The sequence below is a fragment of the Mus caroli genome, unplaced genomic scaffold (assembly GCF_978045245.1).
Source record: "Mus caroli unplaced genomic scaffold, Mus_caroli_1 scaffold_6, whole genome shotgun sequence".
In the NCBI taxonomy this organism is placed as follows: domain Eukaryota; kingdom Metazoa; phylum Chordata; class Mammalia; order Rodentia; family Muridae; genus Mus; species Mus caroli.
The window spans coordinates 33,901,459-33,910,733 of NW_028227261.1; the positions used below are offsets into that span (position 1 = coordinate 33,901,459).

The 9,275-nt window shown below is 47.7% G+C and overlaps 1 pseudogene; it reads right to left on the reverse strand.

Moving 5' to 3' along the window:
• Window positions 1–3,143: 3,143 nt before the first annotated feature.
• On the reverse strand, window positions 3,144–4,545 carry LOC110293404 (protein argonaute-2 pseudogene; annotated as a pseudogene).
• Window positions 4,546–9,275: the final 4,730 nt, after the last annotated feature.

The window sequence follows — 9,275 nt, forward strand, 5'->3', positions numbered from 1 at the left end:
GTAACCCTGAGGTTCTGAGGCCAAATGGGCCTCCACTGGGGACCCGCCCTCTGTGGCACCACATTTGGCGGGGGTGGGGAGGGTTGGAGAAGCATCCTGGCAGAGTGGGTAGGTAACCACCAAACCAGAGAACTTGGTCTAGCAATGCCCTGTGGAGAAGTAAGTACTAAAGGCCTCAAAGTAGCTGTGCAGATCCGGCTCTGTAGTCTGCACTGTCCCCTGTTGAACTGAGCACCCGGACTCGGAATCTCCACCCTCAGGGCCGCCCGCTCCGCCCTCGCCGCCCGCGCTGCCCGCACCGCCCCCGCGCCCACCAGGGTCGTTCTACCTACCGTTAGTAGCAGCAGCAGCAGCTGAGGCCTCACCTTGCTCGCGCATGGCAGTTACTGGAGGAGCCATCTTCAACTGGGGACAGTGAAGAAGGGCAGGGAAGGAAAGAGAAAAAGGAGTACAAAGGAGAGGGGTGCCGGCTTGAATAAGAGCCTAAAAAACTGGAACCCAACACACACGGTCTGAGGTTCAAACTCATCCCAGTGCTTTAGAATTAACCAAAGTGGTAAAGACGGAATGATTGAACTGGCCTTTCTCTTGTTGAGATGGATGGTCAAAGACCACAGTTCCCACCGGAGATCCCTTCGTAGGCATAATTCTTATTGGGGGTCCTATTTGTTGGCAAGAGACTCAGGATACAACTTCTAAAAGGGACCTCTCTCTCCTCAAAAGGAACTGGAAGGCAACAGTTCATCCTTCAGCGACTTGAGGTTGTAACATTTTAAGAGATCTTCTTAAAACACGGATTTCTACATAGGAGCATCTGCAGTGGGCCCACGATGGTGCCGACAGTTATGGGAAGCCACTGGGGGAATAGCTTTTGCCGCAAGGTTTCCACTTGCTCATAAGGATCTTCCGGTGCAGAGGCCAGACGTTCATCCTCAAAAGAGGTTAAGTTGCAACTTTTGAAATTACCTTCTTTTCAAGGACTTCCTTTGGTGGGTCATTTGTAAAGGACCTGGGACTTCAGTCAATGGCTTGAAGTATGTGAACAATTTCCAAAGGATAAATCCTCAAAAGGACCCCTTATGGTGACTTTCAAGACATCCATTTTGAAATAGATGTCTCCCCCATCTACCGGATCTTCTGATATAGAAGCCAACGGTTATGTTTGAACCCCAGGAGTGGGGGTGTCCTCGAGAGTCATGATACATAGACTTGCCAGTGTGACGCTGAAGAAATATTCTCAGCTGGATGTAATAAGCACAGCCAGTCTCTGGAGGGCTGGCCAGAAAAGATCCGAAAGCTGAAATCCCAAGGTGCCCTTCCGGAGTTGTCTTTAAGAAAGGAGATCTTTGTCACCGAAGTGTTGCCCCAGTCAGAAGCACAGCCTCAAAATCCTCCCAAGTCTTGAGGCAGAGGAAGAATGTTCCAGAGGGGCCTGGATCCCTCATCCTTTTGCATGGTGCTATGGGCACACCCAGAGTTCAGGAGTCCAGCCATCAGAGCAAACAGCTCTAAGCAATACCAGGAAGGCCAGCACTCACGTGTCTCTAAGCCCACACCACATGGGCTCCGAGGAGGAACCTGAGTTTAGAATCAGAGCAGAGCCTACTTAACAGGAATGCAGCAGGGGTTTGTGTGGGCTCCAGGGGTCACTAGGCTATGGGGCCAGGAAACCTTCCAGCACACATTCAAAATGCTTAGGAGTGGATGATGCATGCGTTGAAAATTCCCTCTGGTTTGTCTTCATTTTCATTAAGGGAAAGCAGACATGTCATTTTCTTCTTTCTAGATAAAGGAAGGAAGGCGCCGAAAGCTCGGAGACACGAATGCCACAGGCGCTGGCATTTGGTTGCTCTGATTTTTGTGCCAGGTGTCCAAGTGGCCCTAATGAAGTTCTGATGGGATGACCAGGCTTCGCTTTGCGTTCTGGACAGGAAAGATGGATTACCTCTGCTTCTTTATGTCAACTGTTTGTAATGTTCTTGCCCCCCCCTCCCAAAAAAAGGGGATCTAAAATTCACTACATGAAATCTATATAGCATTATTTCCCAGAGACTGGCCATCAGAGGTTTAGAAAGAAATGATTCCTTTCAAGGCCAAGTGTGCCTACCCACCATTGACTGCCCGACACTTGGTTTCCATGGAGATTTTCAGAGCTACCTGGCAGTGGGTGTTTTCTTCCCTTATTGGGTAGTCCACCTCTTTCTCATAAGCTGATGTGACATTCACTGCCCCACACCTCCAGCCTCTCAGATTCTCATCTCAGCAACCTTCAGCCAACCTTACCACGTGCGCTGATTTTGACTTACCCTGTGAGGCTCTGCGGAGCACCCCACTCACCCAGATGCCACTTTTTTCAGCATTACTGGAATGCCTCAGATTGTGGGGGGTCTGGTTACCACCTATCCTTCATCAAACAGGCTTCTTGTGGCTTTCTGGGACAGTCCTTAGCCAGTGGCTATCGTCAATCCCTCCTGATAACAGGACAGACTCCTAATACTCCAAATATGGCTGAAAACTTCAAGCCTCATGGCCCTTTCTCCTCTTTACCAGACTTGGTTTGGTTTTTTTCCTTGGTGACAGGCCTGATTCCTCATTGCTCTTTCAAAGAAGGGTTTTTTTTGCTTTGGTTTGGTTTTTGTTGTTGTTGTTGTTGTTATTAAAATGTTTTAAAGCCCTGAGAGTTCATAGACTGGTTTTAGGACATTTTGTTGTTATGTTTTTTGTTTTTAGGAAACAGAACTCTCAGTGAGCAGCTTATAGATTTGGCAAACCATGTTTCCTACACTGGGGTCTCATACAGGCCTGCAGCTCAAAATCTAAGTCTGACATCTGGGACGGAAGGCATTCTGGAAAATGGAAGTACACAATCACTAAACAGTTCAACGTGTCAAGCAAAGTACATGGTGCACAGTGTGTCGTGGTAGATCTGGACCGCCTTGGCCAGCGCTTGATGATCTCATCTGTCGCTCTGCCCAGCGGCATGGCTTCCCTTCAGTGCTGCAGAGACACGGGAAAGAAGAGGAAAAGGATGCAGTCTTTCCTGGATATCAAGCGAGGCACTGGAACCAGACATGTGTATGGAAAGCAACCATCACAGCCCCTGAGAAAGCAGCCTCATCTTGACCCCCTGCCAGGTGTGACACTCACCTGTCATGTTCTTTATCCACCAGGTGGTACCTGGCTCAGACGGCCACCAGATGAGCATAGTAAGCTGGCGCAGGTATTGACACAGAGCGTGTGCAGCACACGTATGAGTGACACAGCTTGTACTTCAGATCTGCAGCTCATCAGAAGAAAAATGACTGTCATCCCAAAGCACGTGGTAGTGGGAAGGACAGCTTGTCCCCCTCAGTGGTGTGGGTGATCTTCGTGTCTACGGTTGTGCCTGCTGGAATGTTCCCACTCTTTCCAACCCGCTGTGGGTTGAAGAATGTGCAGAAGAGGCGTGTGTGGTGCCGCTTCTGCACCACGGTGAACGTGATCCCTGCCTGAGAGTCCTTCTCCAGCTTTATGCAGGCCTCTCTGATGGCCAGGAGCTCACGGTGGAGAACCTGCTGGAACTGGTCCTTGGTAGAAGATGATGCGGCTGGGCTTGAAGTGGGTAGATTTATAGAACCGAATGAGCAGCTCTCCCACCGTAGCAGCCAGGTTCTGGATGATCTGTCAGTGCTGCTGCACTTGCATGGTGGCACAGTAGCGGTCGGGGTGTGCATCCATACACCCCACGACGGCAGCAATTGAAGGTTACTTCCCATCCCCAGCTGGTGGGCGGGTGCCATCGGCTCCCAGGAAGATGACAAGCTGCTGGAACACTGGAGGCCTGCCCTGTGGCTGCAGGATGTTGTTGATGCCTCCCAGTTTGACACTGATCTTTGCCTCCCAGTTTGACACTGATCTTTAAGCAGAGATTGGATAGGGTCTGTGGTGTGGTCCTCTGCACGTTCTTCATCTGGACGCACTGCGTGGCCATCCCCAGCACTGTGTCTCCCACACACTTGACTTCCGCATACACAGAAGTTTTTGCCAGACAGGATGACCACCACCAGCTGGAGACCAGCGTATGTGTTCTTCAAGTGTCGGAACATGGGCTCCACATGAGCTGCATCCTATGCATATTGACAGAAGCAGGACTGACCCTGGATCGGCATCCCAGCCTCTCTTGAGATCTTCCTCTGTTGCTGGAGCTAAGGACTTGAGATGGACTTCTGTACAGTGGCCCTAGGGTGTGAAGCAGGCGATGGCCCACACCTTGATCTCCATACCTGTGTATAACTGCTCTGAAGAAGGCAAGCGACCAGGATGAGGGCTCTGGCACTCACCTATAGAGTCTACAATCAGGAGATTCTGTTCCGGTTTCCCTAGTAGCTGGGAAAGGGGAGTCAAATCTGCCCAGCCAGCCCATAGTTTACCCTGGTGTCGGCAGGGCAGCAACCCTGAGAAGTCTGACATCCAAGGGTTAAGGCCCAAGGCGAGGCTTCCAAATTCTTTGGGGCTCACCATAAAACTCACTCTCGTGTTTTTGGAGTGTGGGAGCTCAGTGCTCATTATCAGAGTTCCCCAGCCTCTGGCACTCACACTGCACCCTTGCCCTGGTCTGCGAACTGATGAACCCCTCCCCCCAACTCTAGCCACCCTGCCTGTCTATGATGCAGTGGGCAGAGATGGGAAAGACGGGAAGACTGCTGTGATTTAGGCTGAAGCTCATACCAGTCTTTGGTCTCCATGTCTCTTGATGTTAGGAATAGCAGTGTCCACCTGTCTATGAAGGGGCACCGACATCCTATGGAAATGTGTGTGATGGGCACACGGCCAGAGACAAAAGACAGAGTTGTCTGGGGAATTGGAGATGGATAATCAGACCTGGCTAGTTAGAGATGTCAAGACATAGCTTTTGTCCTTAATAATAGCAGTAACTGTTTTGGTCACCCAGCCAGAACATTTTGAGTGGCAGTCATTCACAGCAAGATGACCCCCACAGAAAGATTGGTCAAAGCAGCCGCCAAAATCACTTTATTCCAAGAAATTTATTTATTTTATTTAACTGTTTCTACTTCAGCCAGTACTCTCTGGGTTTTGCCTATTTGGTGAAACAAGGGAGGTTGTAGAATTTGTTTGCAGCTCTTTAGAAAGTTTGGCTGAATCTCCCAATCACTGTGCCTCACTCACACGTCGCCTTCCATTTTGTTTGGGGCTCCTTTGAGCACTTTGGGTTCCTTTGGAGCCATTTTTGGTGACTTTATTTTGTGATTGGCTTTGTCTTTCTTGGTTCTTCTGAGCCGTTTCAATTTTATAGATTTTTTTTTAACCATTATGCCATTTTGTATGGCTCTTAAACCATGACTGTGACAGTATCTGACTTATGACCAGGAACGCTTCTTGGGTTGTGCCCCATAGAACCTTTGAGTTAGGGAGGCAGGGGTATCGAGCAGGTCACTGTTGCAACATGACCATAAAATACATGATGTCTTTCCTGTGGTGGCTATAGTGGTGTCTAAAGCAGCCTGGAGCAAACCCCTCTGCTGCCAGCATTCCTGGAAACAACCAAGTCCAGCCCCTTCAGTTTGACAATTCTTTTTTTTTTTTTACTTCTTGGCATGCCTTTACAAAATGTTTTGAGCGATAAGGGTGGCAGTGACCCTCCACCACCCCCACCCCCCCCCGCCCCAGGCAGACAGAATCTACATGTCTACCACCCAGCCATCACAGACTGACCGGGAAGAGAGTAATGTTGAGTCTTAGGAAGATTTGAATCTGTAGGGGCACATTGACGCATTAAAACTGTCCATGTCAGGACAAGGATACCCAAGAGCTTAGTAGGTACACATCAAACTAAGGAAAAGGTGCAATTCCTCCACTTGAACTCCCATAAACTGACCGCCTCCTAATACCAAGATGGTATGGTCCCACCTCAACCTGCCATCTGATACCTAGGATGTACATCAAGGACCAAGGATTCCCAAATGTCCCCTGAGTTTTGGTTTGGCTCTGTCCCTTGCTGTTAACACAGCCTGGCGTTCATTCGCCCAGCTGTTTCTGGGCTGCCATTTCCAGCTCCTAACCTGTTTCCTGTTTTCACCTCACAGCTAAACTTTTGCTGCTCCGTGGCTCTCCTGACTCGGCAGCTCCAGCAGTAGCCCCCTCCCAGCACTGGCCTGGCCCGTTATCCCATCAGTACAGACTTCCTCAGGCCACTTGTGGAACACCTTGAATGCTGCTACAGCTCCTTCTGTAACCTATGTAAAGATGTATAGATACATTTGCTGTGCGATATGAGAGTTAACACTAGTAATTAAGGTCAGAATGAAAGAGAGTGCACTCACCTGGGCCAGGCTAGACAGATGACAGAAACTGCTGACCTAGAACCAGAGACGGTTGAGAGTCTGCTGGATCCCGTTCCCAGCACCCACATCAGGTGGCTTACAGCCGCCCAGAGCTCCATCTCAGACCCCGCCCGCCCACCCCCAGAGACAACACATATCACATGCTTTTATATTTTTAAATGGAAAAGAAATTGTAAAGGAAAACTGCTAAACCTTGTGGCTTTATTGCCATTCAGTAAATTCTATCCTTGGGGGGAAAACAGAAATGTGGTCATCTGTGTTTCTGACATAGGGCATGGCTTGTAGCAAGGCTGAGAGAAAGTTTTCATAGGATTTACAAGAGAGAAAACTTGTAGCCTAACTGTGGAAAGAGTGCTTTTATGAGGTACTCGAAAATCTCCGCACTGCTTTTTCTAGGCAAACTTTAAATTCCAGAGATTAATTTTAGGATTGTCCTATGGTAAAGATACTTTTGCATGAATTCTGGGTCTTTGTCTAAATGAAAGGCAATCTCATTTGTCAATATTGAGACGTGATAATTCTGCAGCTCATTTATAATTCATTTACTACTATTATTATTACTGATTTTTTGTTTGTTTTTTCAAGACAGGGTTTTTCTGGGTAGCCCTGGCTGTCCTGGAACTCACTTGGTAGACCAGGCTGGCCTCAAACTCAGAAATCCTCCTGCCTCTGTTATGATTGATTTTTGTATTGAGACAAGGACTCACTATGTAGCCCTGACTAGCCTGGAAACCACTGTCTAGATCCGCTGACCTCAAACTCACAGAGATCTGCTTGTCTCTGCCTCTGGAGTGCTGGGATTAAAGGTGTACACCACCATGTCTGACCCTACATTTCGTTTAAAGCATGTTTTAAAATTAGATATTTGGATATGTGGATATGTTAACAGAAGAGCAGCATTATTGGTTCTTTATGAATTTTTTTTCATAAAAAAGTTGTTCAGATGAATTCAGAAGGAAGCTTGAGGACCATTTTATTGCAGTTTTGAAAGAAAAACAGGGCGAGCTTCCTGGAAGTCTTGCCAGCTGCCGAGAGGATGGAGAAGCAGAAGAGGAAGAAGGTACTCCTTATGGAGTCTGGGTCCAAAAAGCGCAAGCAGGCTCAGAGGTGGGGGTCTGCATAAAGCTGTGTGGGTGGTGATCTCCATTGAGCACAGACCACCCTGATGGTCAGGGTAGACATGTTTCCACTTCATTAAGTTTCTGATTAAAAGATAGAAAGTCGAGTGCAGGGCACAACACTGCTTATCTGTTAGAAATCATAAAAGCGGGCAAACCACCGGGAGAGGCCTGGAAGGAGAGAGGGGACAATAATACGCAGTGTTCTCACTTTCAGGACAGGTGTCATGTCACCACCCAGGTCCAGAAGTAGAACTCTGTGTTCTTTTGACCAGTAGGAACTAGCTAGCCCTGGTCCCTCCGCCCCCCTCCATTTCATAGGGTATTTTGAATCTTAAGGACGGACAATTGTTACAAATCCCTTGCTTGTTACCAAGGAAACATCATCCAAAGCTGATGGTGAGGGAGGGGTCCATCCTCAGTGGCTTCCATGCCCGCTAATGGCTGTCTTCTGTCTACCGAACAATTTCATAGGTACGTCCAGAGTACTAACTAGTCCATAGCTCAAACTAGGATTGTTTACAAAGACAGCTATGTTAGCTGTAAGGTCGCTGATAATTCTGTGCTTGTAAATGTATTATGTCTATGATTCTCTCTAACTGTTGATCTTATTAGCTGTTTTGTTTATTGATGGCAGTCTGTACTGACTATTTTGTATGTTTGATAGTGTTGCTGTAACCTCTCCCTCTTTTGTTACAGTGTTTACTAGGTGAGGTTTATGAAACTCTTACAGAGAATTACAGAGCAACCTGGAAGCAGCTTGCTGTCTCCTCTTACCTTTTCACCTCAGTGTGTTTTCAAGAAATGTTTCAGGGCTCGAGAGATGGCTCAGAGGTTAAGAGCACTGGCTGTTCTTTTGAAGGTCATGAGTTCAATTCCCAGCAAACACATGGTGGCTCACAACCATCTGTAATGGGATCTGATGTCCTCTTCTGGGATGCAGGTGTACATGCAGATAGAGCACTCATAAAATAAATTTAGAAAATGAGAATTAAGATTGCTAAGGCAGAAATTCAGGATTGGGACATCTTGGCAAACGAGAAGCAAGGCTTTCTCAACAAGCCTGGTTTTGAACTGCTCACTTTTATAGCATCTTCGGCACTTGGACTCATTAGATGGCTTGAAAAGGGTCACTGTGTGTATCTTGAGTTTTTATCCCCATGTGATTTCAGATCTTGGCAGAGATTACAAGTAAAGAATGAAGCCAAGTACATGAAGACTGTTCCTCGGCCAAGAACCTTCATCTGGTTATTGTCGTCAAATAAATCAATATATGTTTAAGCCTTCTGGTCTTTGTAAAAGCCTTAAAATATGCATTGGCTAAAACTGGATGTAGGGCTAGAGAGAGGGCTCAGAAGTTAAGAATACTGGCTACACTTGCAGAGGACAATTCCCAGCATCCATCCGGTGGTTCATGATCATCTACAACCCCAGCTCCAGGGGCTCTGGGCATGTGCACCGTGTATGTCCATAGCTGCAGGCAAACACTCAAAGTAAAACTTAAAGATTGGCCAGGTGCTGGTGACAAATGCCTTTAAGCACTAGGGAGGCAGAGCCAAGCAGATCTTTATGAGTTCAAGGCCAGCCTGGTCTCCAGAGCCAGTTCCAGGATAGTCAGGGTTACACAAAAACAAAATCAAAATCAAATTGGAGTAGGGGCTGGCAAAATGGCTCAGTGATCAGAAGCACTTCTCTTCCAGAGGACCTGAGTTTGGTTAGCAACTCCCGTGTCAGGTGGTCTGATGAGACTCTAACTCCAGCTCCAAAGACCTATGATGCTTCTGAGGGTACCTGCACTCAGGTGCACATTGGTACA